Source organism: Oryctolagus cuniculus, chromosome 3 (genome assembly GCF_964237555.1).
Source record: "Oryctolagus cuniculus chromosome 3, mOryCun1.1, whole genome shotgun sequence".
NCBI lineage: Eukaryota > Metazoa > Chordata > Mammalia > Lagomorpha > Leporidae > Oryctolagus > Oryctolagus cuniculus.
The window spans coordinates 145,597,567-145,622,732 of record NC_091434.1 but is presented as its reverse complement, the minus strand read 5'-3'; the positions used below and the strand labels follow the sequence as shown (position 1 = coordinate 145,622,732).

The window sequence follows — 25,166 nt, the reverse complement described above, 5'->3', positions numbered from 1 at the left end:
TCTAACTGTGGGCTTCCAATTCAGCTCCTGTTAATGTGGCTCAGAGGCAGTGGAAGATAACCCTTGTACTTGGGTTCCTGTTATCATGTAGGAAACCCGGATGGAGTTCCAGCCCCTGCCTTGCCCAGACCTGGCTGTTGCAGGCATTTATGGAGTGAACCAGTGGATGGAAGATCTTTCTCTCTCTCTCTAACTCTGACTTTCGAAATAAATATTTTTTTTTTTAAAAGGAAGTGGATGGAAGATCTCTCCCTCTCTGTCACTCTAGCTTTAAAATAAAATAATCCTTTAAGGATTTAAAAAAATTGATAACTATATTTAGTAGAAAAAATCCCTTTGCTAATTACGAAAGGCTATTAAAAACTGTTATCTGAATATATTTAATCCAGATATTCTCCTCTGTGACTTGTTTTTAAGAAGCAAGAACTAACCTCGTAAAATCTTTTACATAAATACATGGTAATGAGACTGCCACCTCTATGCCAAGTCTGGTTAAAACATAACATGAGTGACTGAGGAAGGTTTGTGTGTTTTTAAAGAACTCCATGTTGAAATGAAATCTAAATCCAAGCAAAAATGTTGTCTCCCTAGCTCACACTTGTGTTACAACTGATTATTTCAAAAGAGGGAAATTATTAAAACTCAAATTGCCTTTTATCACTACCGGTGCCCTTGGATTTGCATCCTGTTGATTCCAAGGGATTCAACCAGCCTCATGACTAACAGCAGGGCGGAAGCCAGACTGCCCAGGAGCCTGGCCTGGCTCAGCTGTGAATGGGGCATGTTATTGAAATAGCTGTGCTGTCATTTCCTCCACTGTGTATTGGAGAAAAATCATTCTGTGTACAGTGACTGCCCATATCATTGACTTGCCAAGGATAGACCTATTAATTCCAGTTGTCCCCAAAAGATCATTACCAGTCTTCCCCTTTGCTCGCAAAAAAATGTCCTATTTGGGATGGCAAATTAAAATCTCTTTACTTCCGCAGTTGTGTTGAAGATTAAATGATATGGTAACATAATCATGGAAAAGGCTTGAAGAAATATTACTTGCAAATGAGATGATAATGTTTCTTGTCTATTATCATTCCAATTCCAATATGAAGAAACAGAATCCACACAGGGAATCCAAAAGAGCTTTGCAGGCCTCACATGATGCTTGTAATGGAAATGGAAAAACGTGGCCATCTGAGATGGACTCCAAATGTCTATGGGCAAAAGATGTAGCCATGTCTCCACTTGTATCTCAGTACTGAAGCAATGATGTTCAAACGAATACATTAATCCGATGCAAAACTAATGTTGTCATAGAAAACATGCATGGACATTAATCTTGCCCTTTCATGCAGATATTTTAGGTAAATAATAGATTATGTATTTGTCATAATCTAAGTGGGATCCATGGCTGGATAAATACTCTGTCCATAAAGAAATAAAAGAACACAAATGTCTACCCATTAATACAGTGCGTGCAGGCCTGATATTCAATTGATGAGCATCAGTATACTGGACTGATATTAAGATCCTGGAACACCCCAGGTGAGCCTGTCCCATATTGATCCCTTCAGTCCTGCCCAAGAACCTTGGTCTGATCCAGGATCCAAAAAGCAAGAGATCAATTCTTGGCCCTGCTGCAATTCTGGCCTCTAGTCCAACTTAAGGCTGCAACCTTGCTAGTGGGAGGAAAGTTTGCTCTTCCTTGAATAGCGCCCTTGAGTGGAAGACATGGGGGAAACCGCTGGTTTCTAAGCGTGGTCAGATAAACGAGCAGGAAGTCTCCCCTTTGCATGTATATTCATAAACTGCCCTTTCTGTGCAAGTTTATGTGGCATCTGCTCTGAAGGTCATCTCAGGCAAAGAGGGACAGATGGAGATTGTTGAAAAGCCTTTTTGTCAATTTCTTTGAGAGCATTTTGTTGGGGTACATAATATCTTACAGAATTATAAGAGTTTTTCATCAATGATCCTATTTAAAATGTAACTATTTTTCAGGCTCATTTTGCTGTCTCACTGATGATCTTATTATATATTAGAAAGATATTTCATAAATCCAAATTTGACCCATGTTTTTGGCGACTCTCACAATAAAGTTATTTCATTTTCCCTGAGAGGATGTCAGAAACAAATCTCCCTTTCTTTAAAGAGATTTATGAATAGCGAGTGACACCAGCTACCTCATCAAGGGAACAGACATGCGTGTGAGCCAGAAACGGGAATGAGGTCAGGGATTAGACCGTGACTCGTAGCAATAATGTGAAGGGCAGTTGTAGCAGAGCGTCGTGACTCTGCGGGCATCTATCTCAGATGCCGGCATTCGTCTGCCTCCTGCAGAGTGCCTGCGAGTCCTGCGGTGCTGTGTCATCGCTGGCGACACTCTGTCCACTGTGCTCCGTGACTGTCCCAGCTGCCATGGCAGGACAATGGCAGGCAGAGACACTGGGAGGAGACACAGGGTCTCCTTCTTCCAGAAGGGTGGCAAGACAGACAAACAAAGCTTGCTGATGATTTTCACTCCCTGTCTTCTTTCATCACGGTCAGATGAAGATTTTCACTGCTACTATTTCTGATGTATATTACCATGGTCTTTTTTTTTTTCCCATGAAAAGATAGCACATTTTCAGCCTATGTGTTTCAATCTGTTTTTATGCATAGTGGATACTTAACTACTTTTTCTTTGCCACTTGGCACTGATTCACGGCCACTTGTGCTGTGACTGCCTGTTCTTGCCTACATGTTTGGATAGAAACCACTGTCTGTGTAACTGCAGTTTTTCCATCCTACTCCACGAGACCTTCTCAACTGGGCCTGGAACCCGATTGTCTCTCTCACCTCTACACTCAGAGTGATTATCGTTGAGGGCACTCGAGGGTAGGCTGAGGGGTGGCCCCATGAAACCCCTGGAACCTGTGGATGTTGCTGCATCTGGTGAGAATGACTGTGGAGACAGGGATTAAGTCAAAGTTTTGAGATGGAGAAATTGTGCTGGACTTTCCAGGTGAGCCTTCAGCCTCAGAGCAGAGGTCCTCTAAAAGAGTGGATGAGGCCGGCGCCGCGGCTCACTAGGCTAATCCTCTGCCTTGCGGTGCTGGCACACTGGGTTCTAGTCCCAGTCGGGGCGCTGGATTCTGTCCCGGTTGCCCCTCTTCCAGGCCAGCTCTCTGCTGTGGCCAGGGAAGGCAGTGGAGGATGGCCCAAGTCCCTGGGCCCTGCACCCCATGGGAGACCAGGAGAAGCACCTGGCTCCTGCCTTCAGATCAGCGCGGTACGCCGGCTGCAGCGCGCCAGCCATGGCGGCCATTGGAGGGTGAACCAACGGCAAAAGGAAGACCTTTCTGTCTCTCTCTCACACTATCCACTCTGCCTGTCAAAAAAAAAAAAAAAAAGTGGGTGATCCAGAAGCAGAGGAGAAGGCAACATGAGCCGATGGGGAGGAGTTAGAGTGGAGTGGTTTCAAGCAAGGAAATCAGAAGCTGGAAGGGATAAGAACGAGATCACCTCCTCTGACTTCCTCTTCACACCTTAACTCAGCTCTGATAACCCTGGTTTTGTCCTTCAACTCTCTAGAAGGCTAGAGAATAAATTTCTGTTGGTTAGCATCACCTACATTGGTTACAAAGACCACAGAAAACTAACACATTGATTCAGAGACCATGAATGCATAGACTTAAATATCTTCTTTTGAAAAATATAATTAATGACTGGTGTTGTAGTGTAGCACTTAACATCACTGCCTGCAATGCTAGCATCCCATATGGATGCTGGTTCAAGTCCCAGCTGCTCCACTTCCAGTCCCACTCCTCCATAATGTACTTGGGAAAAGCAGCAGAAGATGACCCAAGTGGTTGGGCCTCTGTCACCCATGTAACTGACCCAGATGAAGCTCCTGGTGTCTGACTCCTGGCCTTGGCTTGGCCCAGCCCTGCCCATTGCAGCTTCTGGGGGAGTAAACCAGGGGATGGAAGATTCTCTCTCTCTCTCTCTCTCTCTCTCTCTGTGTGTGTGTGTGTGTGTGTGTTTCTCTCTCTTTCTTTCTGTAACTCTGATTTTCAAATAAATAAATGCATCTTTTAAAAAGAAGAGGGAAAATATATAATTATCAACAAATCAAGTATAGTTACAGAAAAAGTGCAAGAATCTTCATTATATAGGAGCTAATCCATGAGTTAGCATGAAGTGACCATATTTGTGTAACTACCACATGGGTTTAAAAATAAATATATCTAGACTCCTGTTGTTCTGTTGAGAGAACCACATGCACAAAGAGAGAGAGAGAGAGAGACAGACAGACAGTGAGAGAGAGGATTTTCTATCCACTAGTTCACTCTCCAAATGGCCACAACAGCCAGGGCAAGACCAGGCCAAAACCAGGAGCCAAGAACTCTTTCCTGGTCTCCCATGTGGGTTGCAGGGGCTCAATCACTAGGGCCATCTTAGGCTGTCTTCCCAAGCACATTAGTGGGGAACTAGATCAAAGCAGAGGAGCTGTGACTCCACCTGGCCCTCTAATGTGTGATACCAGCCTTGCAAAGAGTGGCTTAACCCACGGTGACACAATGCTGGCCTCGTTTGGTTGTGATTTAAAAACAAAAGTTTTAAGCCAATTTGCTAGCTTATGCACTGGTATCTCACTGTAGTTTTAATTGGAATCCTTTAGATTATTAATGAATTTGAATGCTTTTTCCTATTATTCATTCCATTTCATTTTGTCTTTTGTCTGACTGATTTCTGGGAGTTCATTTTACATTCTGGATATGAGCCCTTTAAAAGGTATATTATATGTTTATAAATCTTTTTCCCCATTATATGTGACTGGGTTTTTCAGGTACTTAATGGTGTTATATGCATGAGAATTCCACATTTTAATGTATTCCAGTTCATTGTTCTTTTACTTGTGGTTTTTCCTTATTTTCCTCTATTTAAGAAATCTTGACCTATCACACAACCATGAAGATAGCCCCTATGTTAAGTGATCCTTAGGAGATTAATTGGAGAATTTTTCATACTTCAGTTTTTTTTAACTTTCATTTAATAAATATAAATTTCCAAAGTACAGCTTTTGGATTACACTGGCTCCCCCCTCCATAACCTCCCTCCCACCCGCAACCATCCTATCTCCTGCTCCCTCTTCCCATCCCATTCACATCAAGATTCATTTTCAATTATCTTTATATACAGAAGATCGATTTAGTATATACTAAGTAAAGATTTCAACAGTTTGCACCCACACAGAAACACGAAGTGTAAAGTACTGTTTGAGTACATACTTCAGTCTTTAGCGGACTTGCCTTCCAGAAACAGTGTGCCAGCTGAGGGGACTCTTCCTCTGTTCCCTCAGGTGTAGCATTCCTTTTCTTTTCTTTCCCTATGAGCATCTGGTACTATCATCTCGTGTATTTTGTAGTGTCTTCCTTTTTCTATCATCATGGTGAGTATACCTGACTTTTCCTTCCTATCTCTTCATTAGATTCCTGGCCAAAAAAACCCAAAAACAAAAACACCCCATTCCCTAATGGATTCAGATGAAAACTAGTAATAAAATAAGGTATGACTCCCAAAGGAGACATTGGTATTATAAAGAATTGCATTTGAGATGGCATATGCCTTCTTTTAAAGATTCGTTTATTTATTTGAAAGAGTTACAGAGAGCCAGAGGCAGAGAGAGAGAGAGAGAGGGGTCTTCCATCCATGGGTTCAATCCCCAGATGGCTGCAATAGCCAAGCTGGGCCATTCCAAGCCAGGAGCCAAGAGCTTCTTCCAGGTCTCCTACATGGTTGCTGGGACCCAAGGACTTGAGCCATCTTCCATTGTTTTCTCAGGCACGTTAGCAGGGAGCTAGATTAGAAGTGGAGCAACCAGGACTTGAATCAGTGCACATATGGGGTACCAGCACTGCAGGTGGCAGCTCCACCCACTACCTCATAGCTCTGGCCCCAGCATACATATTTATGCTGTATCAAGGTCACTGCCTTCTTAACCATGTCAAACTGAAGATGTCACCTCTGCTTGGACAGCTGGACGTGCTAATTGAGCTTGTGACTTGTGGGTGTTTCAGTAATAACATTTTAAATGTTATTGTTCAATATTTTGAACAACCAAATGTTGCTTCAGTGAAACATTTTGAAAATGACCATGCATTTATGTATATGGCTTTTTATTATATATGTAGTATAGACTGTGATAAAAGTAACTTATTGATTTAAGAGCAAAAATTGAAGCTTCAAATTCAGTGAAAAATATTCTGTCCACAATGGTAATTTCGTTGTATGTATCTCTTTGGCAAAAACATTAAAAGTTCATTCATTTCCACCACTACTAAAACTTACATGTTGTGATACCCCTGGTTTGAAAGTCTAGGTTAAAAAGCTGATGATAAATGATATAAAATGAAGGCTACATAAATCTTGTAGTATTATTTTTCATGCAGAACATGAAAGGAGAGTTCTGTGAAAGATTAAGCAATTATCCACTCATGGTAGAATTAGGCAGACATATTTAAGACTAAATTTAGAAACTTAGCTGCAAAGTGAAGTTTGTTTGACATTTTCAAAAACTGGATTAAAAGGAGGTAAAACCTCTTGCAATACAAAACGTGTTGGTGTGAAACATGATGAGAGGAAGGGTGTTGAAGTAGGTTCATGAGTGATTTTATCATCTCCCCATGCAGAGGACTCTGTTCAGATTCAAGAGAAGGCTTCCAGAGTTAGAGAAAGATAGAATTCCATGCTCTATATTCTACAACACAATCACCATGCAAAGGTCCATCATAGATGGAAATATAGAATGAAAACATGGAATGAGAATGACTACCTCCTACAAAATATGTAGGCTGCATCTATTACATGTAATAAGAAACAGTACAAATGAACGAAAATGTAGGGAGAAAAATCTCTAAAGAAAATTTTGGATTTCATTGGAATATTTTGCCTGTGTTTTCTAGATATACTTAATTGAGGAGTATAGTTGAAATCCTTTAAAGAATAAAAACATCTAAAGCTAAAAGTAGAATTGGACTAAGAGCATGCTTAATGATAGCTACTTAAAGAAACCTACTTAAAGATGACTGGCTTTCCCGCCTTTGAACGTATTAAGAGAAGAATTATTTGGCATAGTGATACATGGCCTGACCTTGAGTGTTCCTCAAAACATAGGGCATCGAGACAGGAAGGTGTTGTAACTTCATGTAATACACAGACATTTTAAATTTCTGGATTTTTTTTTTTGCACTATTGTGTACTAGTTAAGGAGGGGGGTTATTTTCCATTTCATTCTTTTAGTAGATAGAAGATTTTAATCAAGAAAGTATGTGATTTTCCCAAGGCCAAAACTTCAAGCTTCAAGTTCAATTGTGAGACTAAGCAGGTGGAGTATAGCTCTGCTCATAATCCAAAAGGAGACAGGATTGGCATCCTTTTCTGTTTTATTGTCTTGAACTTGAGTCATTGGTGTTCGTTTTCATTCTGAATCTAAATCACTAAATCACACCAAACTAGAAACACAAAAATTCAAGTTTAGTTCAGCTTATGTGCTTAACTATTATTCAGAAGACATAACAACTTCTTAGATGATAGGATTAGATGTGTGTGTAGGAAAGAAAATAATGTCAGTAAAGAAGAAAGACCACATTACAGATAAAAATCTAAAAGAATTCAGAGTCAAGGTTGGCGTCAGTAGCGGTAAAAGATAGCTTTTCAAATATTGAAAGTTGGAAAAATGAGCAGTACTAGGAAGGGTTTTATTGATTACGTAGTTCAAGCTCTTTATTGACAGATGGTGTAGTTGAAGCTAAGTGGAATGTACATGCATGAGTACAAAGCTGGTCGTAAGAGGTTCTTGAATCCCTGCCATGGACTCTATTTAGTATGTGCTTCCTACAGTGCACCTTGCTAGCTTCTAGCCCAGTGATCTGCACACCTGCCATCTCAGTTAGACCTGTTTAGATTTTTCAGTACTCACTGGAAATCTTGTTGACTCCTTGCCTATCCTAAAGGCGTTAAAAGCAAAATGAGATGCCAAATGAGTTTGCCTTTATTGCTTGGGGAAAAGCCAAAAGCTCAGCAGTGTTCCTCGAGTGAGTTTTTTCAGAGCTGCTAGCAGGTGCTGGTGGTGGTTACTTTACCCCAGAATACTATATGTAGAATATAAAAGGTACCCTTCATATATCTGGCAATTAGACAAAGTACTTTACTGACTGAATTGTTACTTTTCATTTACCTAGATATTTTTCATTGTATGCCATAAAATGAAATAAAAACAAAGATGTGTTCTTCACCACTGGACATCTGAAGTGGTCTATACCATTCTTTCCTCAAATTTCCTCCATGGTAAATGACAAATACTTGAAATCAGACAGCATTGACTCTGGGGACATATGATCCTTTCTCTTCTCTGCCTTTCCCTCCTCTTACCCCAAATTGGTTAGAAAATTGAAGCCCTTATTCAGTTCAGTTTAAACAATTTTCATTGAACCAGTAGTCTTCCAGTCTCTGTAAAGTATTCTGGAGTTTTCCAAAATAAATAACAGAAGTTTTAAGGAGAGTCTGAACTTATGGGATAAATGAGTCTGCTTGTATCTATTATGTGTAAGAAAGGCTGTGGATAGGATTTTAGAGTGAAGTTTTCCTAGATTCTAATCCTAACTCTTCTACTCAACACATATTTAACTCTTCCAAGTGCAGTTTCCTTGTACACCGGACATGAAGTACAATATTTGCACATCTGAGTGTTGTTACAAAAAAGTAAATGTAGTAATAAAAACACGTGTCATAGTGCCAGTAAAATAGTATATTATTTCAAGTGCAGGTAAGCACTTTTTCTCCTTTCTCACAGGAGACAATGAGAATGAGGAATGACTTTGTAGAAATGGTCATATTGGTTAAATCTTAGAAATGTGGAAGAGTTGGAAGGCAAAGAAGACTGGTAGGACACTGCTGACACATGTGTGGTGACATCATGTTTTGCAGGCACTATGGCCGGCTCCACTGCAAGAGCAGAAGGCTCATGGAGGAAATGCAGGTGTTGGAGCTGGAGAGAAAACGTCGGGTCATGAAGGGCCTTGCTTAACATGGGATGGTGTTTCAAAGAGTTCATGGAAAAATGAAATGTTTATTTTGGTACAAAAATTGTTTTAAAGTAAATGCATACTTTTTTTAATAAGACACATTTCCATGAACTTTTTAAAGCCCTCTCTGATTTCTAGGCATGAAACTTCCTTTAGGTGAGACATTTCTCACCGTGGTGCATGGATCCCCTCCCTTATGGGAAATTGTGAGATACTCAAATGTATTTCATAAATGAAAGATTTTGTGATGATGATCCTACTATATGAAATTTTTGAGAAAAAGAGGGGGGAAAAAAGCTATAGCATTTCTTAAAAAGCTGTATAGTTTCTACCAAGCCCAGACATGGTGATTTAGAAAATAAGAAGTTATTGAATAGATTTTAAGTGGGAAAGGCGAAGTATGTGTAAAAGTCATAGCTATGTTTCCTGTTGGGCTGGTAATTAATTCAGGTAGAAGCATAAAGCTGGTGTGTAGATTCCCCTTGACTCACAGGGTGGGGGCTTTCTTTGTGTCACCAGCTCCCAGCACACAGACTGCCCATGGTGCCCCAGTTTTCCTGACCTTCAATAAATATTTGAATCGAAGATAAGAGGACAGACCAGAGCAGGTAGAAGGCTGATGCCGTAATTCATCAGAGGTGACATGAGGAATGTCTAGAATTCAGGGTGATAATGGATGATAATGGAGCAGGAGAATACATGATAGATATGGGAAACATTTAAGGAGTAAAATTAGCAATGCCCAGCACCTGACTGATTGACTTGGAAGGCCTGTTGAACATGGTTTCCTTATTTATAGGCTGAGTAAGGATGCCACTTCACGCCTCTCTTTAATAGCATTTATCACATTACTGGGAACACATTGTATCTCCCACTAAAGACTTTTTTTTAATTTTATAAATTTTTTCTTGTATTCTTAATACCAATTGATTCAGTGGCATCCAGCTAACAAGCACTCAGAAAATACCGGTTTCAAAAATGTTAAAGACAGCACAGAGTGTGGTCAGATTCCTAGATGTACAGGAATGTTTTCTGTGGGTCTCCTATCTAAACTTCCCAATAGCCTTTACCCCACAGCAGTTTCCAGTATATGGGAAGGGACAGTGGGGATCCAGTCACACTTAGAAACAGCTCTGTCTTAGAAACAGAGCCACCTGGGTGCACTTGTGAACAGTGGAGGACAAGGGGCTGGATACATGGGGTTGGGGAGGCAGGAGATGCTGTTTCGTAGTCTGGGTCTCTGGTTTCATTTCAGGGAATCTTCTCAAGCAGGCGAGGAATGACTCTGAGAAAGGTTTCACAGGACAGCTGCAGAGATTCAGGGAGATGCTGTCATGGTGGCCATGCTCTATAAGTACAGCTCCCAAACCCCTTTGGCAGTGTGCTCAGTTAGCACGTTTCATGCATGCCCTCAAAGACCTGGTTCACTGCTGAGCTAGTCCAGGTCAAAGGCTGTGCACTGACAGCATGGAAAGCTAGTGAGGTGTGTTGAAAAGGGCGATGGTGCTGCAAGCCAGACATAGCTGAATCTCTCCCACTGGCCAGTCTCATTGGTGGACCTTGAGAGGGAGGTCTGACCCTGAGAAAGATACCTGGCCCTTCTGAGGGAGATTTCCATCATTCCTTGGGAATGGCAATAATGACGGCAGCTGAAATTTCTGAGCAATATAGGTGATTGCAACGACTGTGTTTTCATGTGTTGCCTTATGCTATCCTTATCACAAACCCTTGAGGAGCAAACTGAGGTGCCAATGAATGAAGTGACTTTGATGGATGGTGCCACAGAGGGTCATTTACCCTGGTACTCTGGCCCCGGGCCTCACACTCAGAGCTCTATAGGATTTTTAGACAAATATTGGGTTCAATGTCATTGGTGGTAATATTCATATAATTGGTCAGATTGGCTTCTGCAGGGAAAACAGAATCTCAACATGACTTAGGACATTGTGTTTTTAAAGGGAAAAGTGGTTCTGAAGCTCAAAGAATTGACCAGCTCAGGAACCTTTGAAACATATTTGTATACAAATCAGAGACCCTTCTGGGAAGAACTGGGAAGGAAGTCTTTCTTCAGTGGTAGAACAGTGTACAGGGCTTTGGTCTCCCTCCCTTGGTTCTGTCAGATCCATTTTTGAGACTCTTCCCAACTTCGCTGTGCAAAGAAAAAAATGGGGAAAAACGTAAATTATCACTGATCTTCACAAAGCTCTGTGAGAAAAGGCAATCATTTGAAGATTCTTGAGGTTTTTTTTTTATGGATTTATTTATTTATTTGAAAGAGTTAACAGAGAGAGGAGAGGCAAAGAGAGAGAGAGAGAGAGAAAGAGGGGTCTTCCATCCGCTGGTTCACTCCCCAATTGGCTACAATGGCTGGAGCTGTGCTGATCTGAAGCCAGGAGCCAGGAGCTTCCTCCGAGTCTCCTACGTGGGTGCCAGGGCCCAAGGACTTGGGCTATCTTCTACTGCTTTCCCAGGCCATAGCAGAGAGCTGGATTGGAAGTGGATCAGCCGGTATGCAAACCGGTGCCCATGTGGGATGCCTGTGCTTCAGGCAGGGTGTAAACCCACTGAACCACAGTGCCGGCCCCTTGAGTTCTTTTCTTTAGCACATGTTTTTAAATTTTAAAAGTTGTAAAAAATTAATTTGTAGACGCATACCCTACAAAAACTATCATAGTCACATTTTAATATTGATTCGACCCCAGATAGCCTAATATTTAAAATAAATGTGAGCCTTCAGCCTGGAAATAATGTTAGAACCTAAAGAGGACCATGAAATACAGAATAATAATGTTGAGTGACTCCTTTAGGTCAGGTGGACAAGGAATAGACTATAATTGAGATCTCAGTCTCATGCAGGTGACCTTGGAATGATATGGATGTGTCTTGGCAATGACCTTGGAATTATAACAAGTTTACTGTGTTCCTGGGCAGAGTTACAAAGACTCTAAATAATTGTTTCTGGAAATTTTTTTTAATAAACAATTTGCTACATCTATATAGAAAAAAAAATTCCAGAACCTCTGCTCAGGGAATTCTCATCCTCTATGAAGGACTGGTCAGCATCGGCACATGCCCTGTGATTCACAATTTGCGAAAATCACCCAAGAATTATCTGCAGTTTCTTCATATGCGTAGTGGTGCAAATAATAAGACCCACCCAGTTAATGGGCTTGTTTTCGAGATTAAATGAGACAGTGCTTGGACAATTCTTAGAAAATGTTTAAGTACCTTGCATAGTCCTGGTAGGAATCAGGTAGTGTGAGTGGTGACTTAAAATAAGCAGACCTGTTGGGCCCGGAGTTGGGGTTCAGTACGTTGGGTTAAGCAACAGCTTGAGTACCAGCATCCCATGTCTAAGCGCTGATGAGAGTTCTTGATGCTCAGCTTCTGATCCAGCTCCCTGCTAATGTGCCTGGGAAAGCAATGGATCATGGTCCAAGTATGTGGATCCCTGTCACCCATGTGAGAGACCTGGTGCAGTTCCTGGCTCCTTACTTTGGCCTGGCCCAACCCTGACTATTGTGAACATTTGGGGAGTGATTCAGGGGATGGAAGGTCTTTTCTCCCTCTGTTACTCTGCCTTTCAAATAAATGAGTGAATATTTAAAAGTAATAAAAATAGACTGGATAAAAATGAAAGTTTATTTTTTCTCATTTACATTTGTGTTGGAATTCAATAATTATTTTGGCTAGGATTGTGAGATATCCATAACTGTTTTTCATCACTACACTAATATAACTTACTTTATATGTTCATTGAATAGATTTTCTGTAGTGCGATTAACTCAGAAAGCAATGATAGAGTTATGCCCTAAAGCTATCCTACTGCACAAATCTTCTATTTAAAATTGAAACTTTCGTCTTAGCACAGAGGCTACTGGTTATGAGTGACAGCTTCTATGCTCCAAGTGATTCACGCTTATTTTCTCATTCAATTAACACAAAAGTCCCAGGAGATAGGTGGGTGTTATTATTTCCCTCACTCAGATGGGGACTCTTAGGCAGTAACTTGCTTAAAGCTACAGAGCTAGTCAGATGCAGAGCCAAGACTTGAGAGCAGATAGATCTGTCTTTAAAAAATTACTTTGTTCCAAGAAAATGCATTAGCAAGGGAAAAAAAGAGGCAGGGGCCATTCCATTTGAATTACTTGTATGTTTTAGGTGAACTTGGTTGTTACACTTGACTTATAGGGACAGATTTAATTTTTCCTCTTGGATGCAAAATATCATCTTTGTGATTTTTATGTTCATTATTAATGAAGTTACAAAGCTTGCAAAGATTTAAAACTTGTGTTCTCTTTGATGAAAACAAACCAAAGGCAAGTGCCTAACTAGAAACCTGCTAATCCACTCTTTGGTTGTAAGTCATAATATGGCTTGTTTGACTTGATCCTTCTGAGTCACTTAACTTGTTTAATGTGAAGTCACTCAAATCACACCCTCCCAACTACCTATCTATATCTGTCATTTTGCCTAATAAAATGTGTTTTGCTTTTTTAGATTCACAGATAGAAATGGCTATAAATCATTAGAATCAAACTTCCTTCCATGTTAATAAAGTGATGTGAGCATTAATTCTCAGGTCAAGTTGTTTGATTTGTGTACCTTATCATTTCTTCTAAGAGTGCTTAAATTCCACCAAAAGATTTTGCTTGCACACTGAAAATCAAAGAAGCAAGTCACAGCTGATGTTTACCTCCTACAAGCAACAGCATCTGGTAAAATAAATAAACTTTGAGACCCATTTGCTGCAGTCCTCCTTGAAGTGCATGCAAGAATCATAAATATTATGTTTCCAGAGCAAAACAGAAACTTGCAACACTGATCTTCTCTTTTGAATAATTGAGTGATGCCATCTCAGAGAATACCACTTGGAAGCAAATGGTTTTCTGGTATAACATGAAAAAGAATGGAATTGTCTTGCATATACATTGACAAACCATTGTCCATATGATGAGGCGTAGGCTTTGAAAGCTGCAGGAAACATGGCTGGATCCTTTGCACTTCTCTTGAAAAGAATCACGGGTCACTGTCTTGCTATGTAGACCCACATGCCCAAGTACGGTTTAAGTCTCCTCTCTAGCAGCTGACTCCTGCCAAGTCACTGGCCTTAATTTTCAACTCTTGTTAAGGGAGAGACTAGAAAAAGTCGAAAGAGACTTCTGCATGGAATGACTGACGAATGTGTTTAAAGTGAAATGAACAAGTCTCCACTGTCCCCTACAGTTCTTGAACTTGCTTCTTGTTTTGAAGCCAAATGTAGTAACTTGGGTAAACAATGAGTCATGTTGAAATAAGTGATATTTAGCTAGAGTAGCTGTCTTTTTAGGAAAATGTCTCTGTGTCTCTTTGTATGCAAGGACTCGTTCTTTAAATCTGGGATTTTATGGTATATAGTTTATTGTATTTTTTCCTGTGCCTAAAGGAAAATTGGATTCAAGAATGCACCAAGCAATTTGGTTGGTGGGGATATCTGAATTGTTAAATTACAAATAGTCTGTTTTCCTGAAAGCTGTGGGTGGTCTTCCATCATTCTGAAGGAATCCAAAGAGAGACAGAGAGAGAGAGAGATTGAGAGAGAGGGGGAATTTTTGGCAATATGTAGTTGTTTTCCAGTTAGTAATTGGCATTTCTTTCCTTGTTTAGTTGAACATTTTGCTAGGAGAACTTCAGCTAAACTCCTCTGAGAAGCTTTGTAAACCGCAGTGGCCTATAGAGAAAGTTTACATCATTTCATTCTTGATCAAGAGTAATTAAAGTTCCTCAAACTGGAACAATGCAGCAATGAGTCCTCACTGTCGTCAGTCTTTTTTCTAACTGAATCTAGTATCTTCATGTCAGTGAGTTAGTTGGATTTTTCCTAAGGTTATTTATTTCTATGCAGATATATAATAGTTTGATTATACAAAATGTTTTTTTTAAATTTTGCTTTAGTCCCTTAATATTGTGCCATATAATAATCTCTCGAGAGAGCTCTTTATTAGCAGAGTGGTTTCTATCAAATGTGTATGGGATCATGTCACGCATTTTCTCAGAGTTTTTTGTTGGCATCTCAAATAACTTGGGGAAAATCTGACAATTTCAGTTTGACATTCAAAGAGTTCTCATCTTTGCATGTTGCCTATGTGACATTCAAGAAGTCTGTAACTTTGCAGGTTGGTTGGCTCCTTGCTTCTGCTTAGGGAAATCCTCCCAACTCGCCTTCTTTATTAACTCCAACAACTTCTGCTCATTCCTTAAATCTCCTGTGTCAGGACTTCTTCACTAGCTCTTTCCATCCCCTGAAGCACACTTTTCTGTCTGTCAGCTCATCTTCATCCTTCAGGCCAGGATTACGTCACACTCCCCACAGCAGCTTTGTCTGACCTCTGATAGAAAGTGGCTGCCCTGTGCTTATCCTATCTTCTATACTTGGCGCATTTGTTACTGTGATGATTACTTTAATATTGAATGTAGCTGCATTGATATTTGCTGAAGGAAGACATGAGGTCTGCCTGAGCTTTTGGATTTACAAGAAGACTTGATCTTGCATCTGCAGTGCTTCCCTAACGTCTCAATCCATCCTCTTGTGCAGGAGTGGAGCTTTGTGTATCCCCACTCTGGAAGCCCCTCTTTGCAAAGAGACTGAAAAATTTCCATCATTTTACCTAACTTATATGTCATTTACTGAATACATGTATGTCTCTCAAGGATGATTTTATTTCCTACGGATCCTACTGTGGCAAATATAAACTCAAGTTTTATGTTGTAGGGAACTGTGGCATGAAGGAACAGATAACTTTCTGAAGGATGATGTAGGACAAGAGATTCCATTCAGCACACAGGGCCTTCCAATTCTTCTTGCTATAATTAATTTTGTTGACAAGACATTCACAGGGAAGGTGACAGAGGATCCAAGGGAATTTTATTGAAATCATGGAAGACTGATAAATAACAGGTGATAGGTGATAAATGTGGCTGTCAGAATCTTCCCGGGTTTAGTTCCAGTGTGTTCAGTGTGGGGAATGGGACCTATTGTGTTCTCCCTGCCCTGGGGTTTTGCTGGCATGACTCACCACATGGACCCACCACCCCTGCGCACTGCACACGCTTGGTCTGAGGCTTTCTCTCCCTGTCTTCTTCCACCAACCAACAATTTTCGTATTCATGTTTCAAAATATTTCTTTCCTGCTCATGTTCTCTGTGAATGACTTTCAATGACTGTTTTTCATAGTGAGTATAGACTGCTTTGAAAACTTAAAAACCTAAGAAACTATTTTCAGTATTCTAAAGTCTCTGAATATAGTTGTACTTGCAGTGCAATATGTATTTAATGGAGGTGTATTGATTTTCAGGAATCTCTAGCGGATATTGTATTTCTTACCTTCATCCCTACCTTTCCGTAACTATGATTCTGCTTTTGTTTTTGTTACCATCTGGAAACCACAGTTCTTAAACACCTTCCCCAGAGCAGCTTCTCCAGGAGCACCAAGAGCTCTAGAAAGCAGGTGTCAGATGAAGTGCTTCCTCTTCCACAAGTTTATCTCCCTGTTTATGTCTCAGCTGGATGCTCAGACACTGACATCTTCTTGCCAGAATGGACACCATTGATATGGATACTTCACCTGTTTTGGCTGCTTAGTTATAGGTTCAGAATTGAATTTAGTTTCCAGAAGTTCACAATCTCCCAAGCCATCTGAGATAGTCCCTCTTTGTATCTTGTGGTAGGCAGAATATACAGTCTGGCCAATGCTTCTCTTACATAGAAATCAAGCTTGGCACCTAAAGCCTTTCAAGTTCACTTTTGTGTCTCCCAAGTGAGCTTAAAGAATAGGAAATCAGAATTTAGAAGTCTTGCTGTGCTCCAGCCACATAACACAAATGGAATATGTTTTGTGCTAGGTGAGTAAGAAGTCTTGTTCTTTGGTTTGGGTTTCTTTTTCTGTAAAATACACAATTGCATTTCTGTGGCTGTAATTCTAAGAGAGACTTTTAAACAGACCTTTTTTTGTTCCCTACTAGACTTAGAGTAAGAGGAGGGATTAGTTTTGCAGATAGTCTCCAACAATAGAGAGTACTTGCTGTAGGAGACAGAGAGACCATAAAGAGGGAGGACTTCAGAGTCCTTAGTGAGAGGAGAGGTTGAGGGGCATCTGTAGCTGCAGAAGATGAGGCTGGGACAAAACTCCATTCAGTTAATTCCAAAGTGAAGCTTCCACCACTACAGTTACACACCCCATACTTTTTATATTTTTTTGTATTTATTTGAGAGGCAGAGACAGACACAGAAAGAGTCTCATCTGCTGACTTCATTCCCCAAATCCCCTTAACAGCTAGGGATGGACCAGACCAAAACCGGGAGCTAAGAACTCTATCTAGGTCTCCCACATGGGTAACAGGAACCCAGCTACTTGAACTCAACTACCTGCTGCTTCCTGGGCTCTGTATCAGCCTGAAGCTGGAGTCTGCAACAAGAATCACAGATAGAACCCCAATACTCCGTTGTTGAACATTAGTGTTATAACCTCTAGGCTGAACACTGGCCCCAAACTCTCAATTCACCTGAGATTTTAAAAAATCTTGCAGCTTGATACAATGCACACCCAAACAAGTAGAAGGTGGATGAACACATAACTTTGTCTCAAATTCACAGTTATAACACTAAAACTACTCAGAAGAAGCCAAGGTAGGTCTGAAGCAAGCCATCCCATGTACTCATCCAAGCACCACCTCATGACTTATAGATCATTTCATTTGATCTTCCTGGCAGCCTTCAGAGAAGAGAAAGCCACAAACGGAAATAAGCAAGTATTGGCAGACCTGAGACTTGATCTTATCTACAGGATCAAGGAAACTTTTCTGAAGCAGCTCTGTTTAAATTCCATTGAAACTGCTGCTGGAGTCATAGAAAAAGGCAGGAAGAGCCTTGTTAGCAAGAGGAATAGCATGTACAAATGCCCTGAGGCAGGAAGGGGAGAAGGAAGGTTTGAAGATGTGAGAAGGTCAGAAGATCAAGAGCACAAGGGAACCAGACCAGTGGTGATGACTGAGACTTCTGGTGAGGTCATCTTAAACCAGGTCATGCCAGGCTGCGGAGGCCACGTTAAGATTTTGGATTTCATCCTAAATGGAATGAAAAGCCATTCAAGGCCAGAGCCACAGCTCAATAGGCTAATCCTCTGCCTGCGGCGCCGGCACACCTGGTTCTAGTCCCAGTCGGGGTGCCGGATTCTGTCCCGGTTGCCCCTCTTCCAGGCCAGCTCTCTGCTGTGGCCAGGGAGTGCAGTGGAGGATGGCCCAAGTACTTGGGCCCTGCACCCGCATGGGAGACCAGGAGAAGCATCTGGCTCCTGGCTTCAGATCAACGCGGTGCGCTGGCTGCAGTGGCCATTGGAGGGTGAATCAACGGCAAAAAGGAAGACTTTTCTCCCTGTCTCTCTCTCTCACTGTCCACTCTGCCTATCAAAAAAAAAAAAAAAAAAAAAAAAAGAGGAAACACAAACAGAATGACCACATAGTTTGACATGCAAATCACAATTCCTTGGAGAGTGAAAAGGGACATTTGATAATTAAGCTGGGAAAATAGGTGCAAATTGGGGCTGCCTGGGGCAAACTCTGATGAGTTCTTTTGAAGCCCCCTGTAAGTTTGGTAATCTCCCCTCAGACACAGTGCCAGACACATACAGGCCGTCTCCATTGTTGCCTCTCTCGGACCAGGCTCCCTCAGTGGAACTGTCTTCTCATACCTGCTGGCATGCAGGTGGCATTTTGCTTCCACGTAGACAATCATAGAGGAACCATAGAGGAGCAGAACCTTTTCTCTCCTGCATGAAGCTATGCCCAATGCCACTTTCCTGTAGCCGCTCAGCCCTGCTGTGAAAGTTTAGTGAGAACAACATAACTAAGAACTTAGCTGTGTTTAAGTTGTTTGTAGTGGGGTCCCTACACCTCCCCAACTGGCAGAGGAAATGTGAGAGGCCGAGGCATTTCTCGGAGTATTTTGACATGTCCTAGACTATTGAGCAAGGCAAGACCATGATAAAAGAGCAACAATAAGGAAGCGGTGAGGTTGTGAGTCCCCTTAGGAAAACGAGAAGGTATCAAGTTGAATTCCCATATTAAGAACTGACTTTGCTTTGAATCCTGGATCTTGTCTCTTCTAATCATTAATGGGGGACCTTGGTTGGATTGCTCTAATTCCCTGCTATTTAGTTTCTCAGTATACCAGACTACATAGTATTAGAACCTAACCCAGAGGCTTTGAGTAAAATGTAATGAAATAAGAATATAAAACACTTAGGACACTCCTCCAACTAGGAAGCTCACATAGGGTTACTATTCGGGCTATTATTTTTTAACAAATGTTGTTTCAACAATGTGCCTGCTGGACCCTGTCTACATTAGGAATCAGAGACCTGGGTTTCACTCCACTGAAGTTTCACTGCACTTGTCTTTATCTGTTTGTTTTTCCTAAAGGCGACAGGTGAAATTCACTTTAGTTTCAATAACAGTGGGTCTCAGGGAGAGGCTGGGTCACTTGAGCCCAATCTGCTTAAAATTTTTCTGAGATAAGACGACACTGGGGAGGAAATTCTCCTGTCAGTAGCACCATCTGTAAAGGGTAGCCTGAGGACTGACTTTGAAATCTGTGGTGTGCATTCTGCCCAGGGCTCAGCTAAATTTATGATGAGGGCTAGCTAAACAGAATCAGCCAGCATAAGGTTAGAGTTGAAATTGTCATTATGGCACATTATTGATTTTTTATTTTTGTCCTTTTATTTGAGCAGTGTCTAGACACCTATGATAAGGGCTCACAAAATATGTGTTGAATAAATACATTAATAGTGCATCATGAACTGTAAATACAACTAATGAGTAACTACTGCGTAAGCTCCTGATCAACAGATTCCTGATTTGCATTCAAGGAACCCTTTACCTGTTTCTGAATTTTACATAAGGTTAATTGGAATGTGGTATACTGGGTATGTGTAGTTTGGCAGGTGTCTATTATTTATAAAAGGGATCTCTACCCTCTCAGCCTTCTTCACCAAGATTATATTTCTGAGCATGGGAATGCAATTGTTAATGACCTAGTCACCTCACTGGCTTAACAGAAACCAAACATTAGTTCTTATTTAGGTAAGGATAGAGTATTATCAACAGACATATCAATATATATGGAACTGTGTAGTAATTTTTAGAGCAAAATATTGACATGTAGATGCAGACACTTTTATATTTCTAGGGCTTTTTTAGCTATTTAGTTATTTAATTTCATCTACTTATAAGGCAGAACAACAGAGAGAGACAGATGGGGAGGAAGAGGGAGAGAGGAAGAGAGGGAGAAAGGGAGAGAGGGAGAAAGGGAGAGGGAGAGAGAGAGAGAGAATCTTCCAACCACTATTTCACTCCCCAAATGGCCACAAGAGCCACAACTAGGCCAAGAGCAAGGAACTTCATCTGTGAATCCTATGTGGGTGACAGGGAGCTAAATATTTGGACCATCATTTACTACATCCCAGAATGCCTTAGCAAGAAGCTGAATCTCACACACAGAGTAGCCAAGACTCAAACCACTGACTCTGATATGGGATATAGGAACCTAAAGTTGAGCCTAACCTGCTAGGCCACATCTCCTGCCTCAAGGGGCTTATATTTTGAAGAATCTGATCTTCCAGTTTTGGTCAAATTCTCAAAGTGCACAGAAGCTTCCCTTACTGAAAAAAATGTACATGTGAATACTGTAGTTTAGGTAAGCATTTTGCACTGGAAATTTAGCCTCTGGGAACATTAGTATAGCAAACATCACAGTAATTTTCCACTTTGGGGGTGCTACAATGATGCAGATTTCAGGATAGAAGCATGTAATATTTTTTATGCTGTTTCCCAGAAGATTTTCCCAGAGACTTGGAGACCTATGCTGCCCTTTTTGGGGCCAGCGCATTTAATGCTACATGCTCTCAGCAAATTCTCTTCTGTATCAGTTGAGCATGTCATTAGAGACAGCACAACGTTCTGTACTCTGATGCTGTAAAAAGGATGACATCATTATTAAGATCTACAGGAATGTAGGATAGCACCATTCGTTGACTTGTGTTGATGGAGGACTACTAATTGTGATCTTCTCACTGTAGCCATATCATTAAATCAATCAATTTCTATAACTCTGGCCAAATCATTGAATCATTCATTTCCTTAAGTTGAGTCTCCTTTAAACCAAAATGATGGGTTCTTGGGTCATTCTTTTTATAGATAAGATTCTCTTTGCTTTGAACTCTTCTTACATACACACACACACACACACACACAATAAATAAATAGTTCTCTTTCCCAAGCTCCAAAGTTCAATTAGGGCTACTAACAGCAATTTAAATAGCCTTTTAGGGAAAGCCTACCCTTCTATCATAACAAGAACACTTCTAAAGTAAATCTTCCTTGGTTAACAGCTGTCATCTGTCAATGAGCTTCAGGTAATTAAATTTGAAGATGCTTTATGGCTTGGAAAAATAGATAAAGATCCTTGGACCAGAAAGGTTTTAAGTTAATGTGGTTATTGCTCCCGCTGGTATTTTGATTAATGCAAGAAATTGATTATTTTCTAAAGAAGAGAACTGTCATTGTTGTTACTTGCAAACAAATTTCAGTTGATGCTCTTTTGCCAGCTGAGGTCATACGCTTGGTTTTATTTCAACATAGATTAGGAAAAGAAAAAGAAAAGGAATATTCTGGACATAACACTTAAACCATGGTAGAAAGGGTGACGCAGTGGGAGGTGGGGCTGTGAACACCCAAAAAAATGTGTCAGTTAGTATGCTCTTCTGCAACAGGAAAAGCAAACTGCAATTTAAGGTGCCTAAAAACTACAAGAATTTTTTTAAATCTCATATAAGAGAAGTAATCCAGTGATAGTGCAGTTTTGTGGTTAGTGACAGTGATTTCTTAAAGGACCTAGTTTTTTTTTCCCTATATTTTTCCTTACCACTTTTAGCCAGTAGCCATCTTAGTAGCTAGTGTTGCTACAAGTATAACAAGCTCTTAATGTCCACAGGCAGAAAAAAAAAGAATCTCCTTTGTGTACCAGTTTTTAAGACCCAGAAAACTTCTTTCAGTAGCCCTACTACTTTAAATTTTTTCAAATTTCATAGGTCAGGGGCTTGCCTACTCGTGCAGTGGGTTAAACCACCACTGCCTGGGACTGGGGCACTGCTTGGGCTCTCCACGTAGGAGAGCCTGTCTCAGTCTCAGCTACTCTGCTTCCATCCAGTGAACTGCTTATAATGCTGGGAAGGCAGCAGCAAAGTCCCTGCCACTCACATGGAAGACCCAGATGGAACTGGTAGCTGCTGGCTTCAGCCTGGCCCAGCACTGACTGTTGGGGGTTTTAGGGTGAGTAAAGCAGCAGATGACAAATCTCTATCTGTCCCTCCCTCCACACACGCTACCTTTTCAATAAATAAATAAATCTTTATGTAAAATTCCACGAGCCAGAACGGATCACATGGCCACACTGAAGCGACTCACTGGCTAGGGGAATGGGCTCACTCTGACACCAAGGGGCTCTGCGCAAATGAAGGAAAGGGAAGCTCTATGAGGTAGACCAGCAGCCGTGTCTGTTCCTGAAAGGCACTGACACTGACCATCTCCTGCATGCCGGAGGGACATCTTTTATGCTGTGAATCATTATTACCAATGTACCAATGAGGAAATTGCAATGGGGAGAAAGGAAGCAGCTTTCCCAAAATAATATAATGGCTTTAGAAAGTGCATGGATTCATGGTTTTCCTATTTTTTTTGACATTTAAACAAACATCTTTTAATTCAATTTTCCAGAAACCTTTTGGACTATGCTTGTCGTACTTAATAAGGGGTGGAGCTGAGTTTTACCTGGGCGCATCTGACTCCACACCTGGCCTCTTTCCACATAGCCTGTTTCCTGTACATCCTGCACTGCCTTGGGTTTGATCCCAGGCTCCCCTCTGCATCCACCAATGAACGAACAATCTCTATTCTTGGCTTTTCGTTTTCCATATACTCTTCTTCTGAGGCAGCATCTGCTCTCAGATCTTGACAAAATCATCCATGACAAGAATGGGAAACCTCCCCCTGAAAATCTGATATTTCTAAAGGCAGATTAGGAATCTGCATGCTTGTGACATTTCTTGTTAACTCGGGTTTCACCTATCAATAGCTAAGTAATCTAACTGAGACGTGTCCCTTATGCATGCCCCCAGAGTAGTAAAGGAATATTCACTTCACCTTTTCTTAGCTTGCACCTTGCAAGAGAAATGCATACTCCCTTTGCTCCAAGGCCAACCCCATATAAAATTATTCCATGGCCTTTGTTTTAAGTGTTTCTCTCACCAAATCTTCCTTTTCTTTTGGAGTATGGTAGGTGTTTGTCAGTATTATGTCTTGATAACCACAACAATATCTCTTAGGTCACACACTCCAAAATGATCTTGCATATTCAGACAATTACTTTCCTTTAAAAAGCTTCATCTTTTTATTGTACTCTCCTCAAATAATTTGAACAGAATCTGCTCTAAAATGAACTATGTTATGATTAAATATAAATGATGTAATATATTCCTCCATTTTTTTCCTCCCTTTTGTAAGGAACTGTTCTTACTTTGCTAGATAAATTTGCTCCAAGTGTTAATAATATGTAACCCGTGTCACTATAGATCTGGCATTCTTAAAGAACTTTATATATGTGTTACTGATTTAAACCTCCCAACAATCCAGTGATATAGGTACTATTATTATCTGTCTTTACCCATTAGCACACCAGAGTGCAGAGAGATAAAGGCACTTGCCAAGTATATATAGGATTGAAATGGTAGAACCAGTATTCAGACCACAGCAATTGGACCCCTGAGCCTGGAGCTCAGTCACATTTGGCTGCTTCACTCTATTTCATAGAAGACTTAATTATTCAGAGGTACTTGTTGAACATCTATTCTGCAACCCCAGCGATACCCTATTCCTGATGTTTCATAGAAAATTTGCACAACCGTAAATTACATCCTTTGGATGAAAAGCAAGCTTTATGCAACTCCTGAGTAATAGAAATACTCAAGGATTTCTGTGTCTTCTTCAGCCTTCAGTGACACTTGCTTTGATCCTGTGTTCTCACCCTTGGATTGGTTTCCTGGGTTAGCCGTAACATGTGGTCTAGGTGGGCTGCCTTTTTCCCTTTCCCATTTTCTGCTCTCATCATAAAAGAAGCTGGCCTGGACTCTGGGCCAGCAGCACTACCTCCTCAGTGTGTCACCTCTCTATCCCAGTGAGGCTCAGTAACTGAAGATCAGCACCCCAAGCCCTGTTTCCAAACTGCCACCTAGTCTTCTCCTGTTGTCAATGGTCTATCTATTATCTATCTATCTATCTATCTATCTATCTATCTATCTATCATCTAGCTAGCTAGCTATGAAACAGAGAGGGAAAAAGAGACACAGAGAGAAAGGACTGCTCCCATCTGCTGATTCACTTTCCAAATACCAGGAGCCAAGAACGAATCCAGATCTCCCACGTGGGTAGGAGGGACTCAACCACTTGATCCATACCTGCTGCCTCTGAGGGTCACATTAGTGGGTAGCTGGAATCAGGAGGGGAGCCAGGCCTCAGACCCAGGCACTCTGATAGGGATGCAGACATCTCAGTTAGTATCTTAACCTCCAGGCCAAATCCCCATGCCTACTCTCCATTTTGATATTTCCATAGGAACCTTGTCATTTAAATGATATTGCTTGGCCTGCTTTGTGGTGTAGCTAGTTAAGCCACTGCCTCTGATGCAGGCATCCTAAATTAGAGCACAAGATTGGAGTCCTGGCTGCCCTACTTCGTATCCAGCTCCCTGCTAATGCATCTAAGAAAGCATCAGATGATGGCCCAAATATTTGGACCCCTACCTCATGTGATGAGACCCATAGAATTCCAGGTTTCTAGCTTAAGCATGGTCTAGCCCTGACTGTTGCAGCCATTTGGTGAGTGATCTAGTGGATGAAAGATATCTTTCTCTTTGTCACTTCATCATTCAAGTGAATACAAAAATGTTAAATATAAATGATATTGCCTCCTGAGTGAAATACAATGGATAAAAATAAATTTATTTTCAAGTTTCAAATA

At 40.9% G+C, this 25,166-nt stretch overlaps 1 protein-coding gene across 3 annotated transcripts in view; it reads left to right on the top strand.

Moving 5' to 3' along the window:
• The window catches only part of SEMA3C (semaphorin 3C), a 187,435-nt gene that overhangs the window by 65,971 nt on the left and 96,298 nt on the right, over positions 1 to 25,166 (top strand). The gene's annotated exons all lie outside the window — the stretch shown is intronic.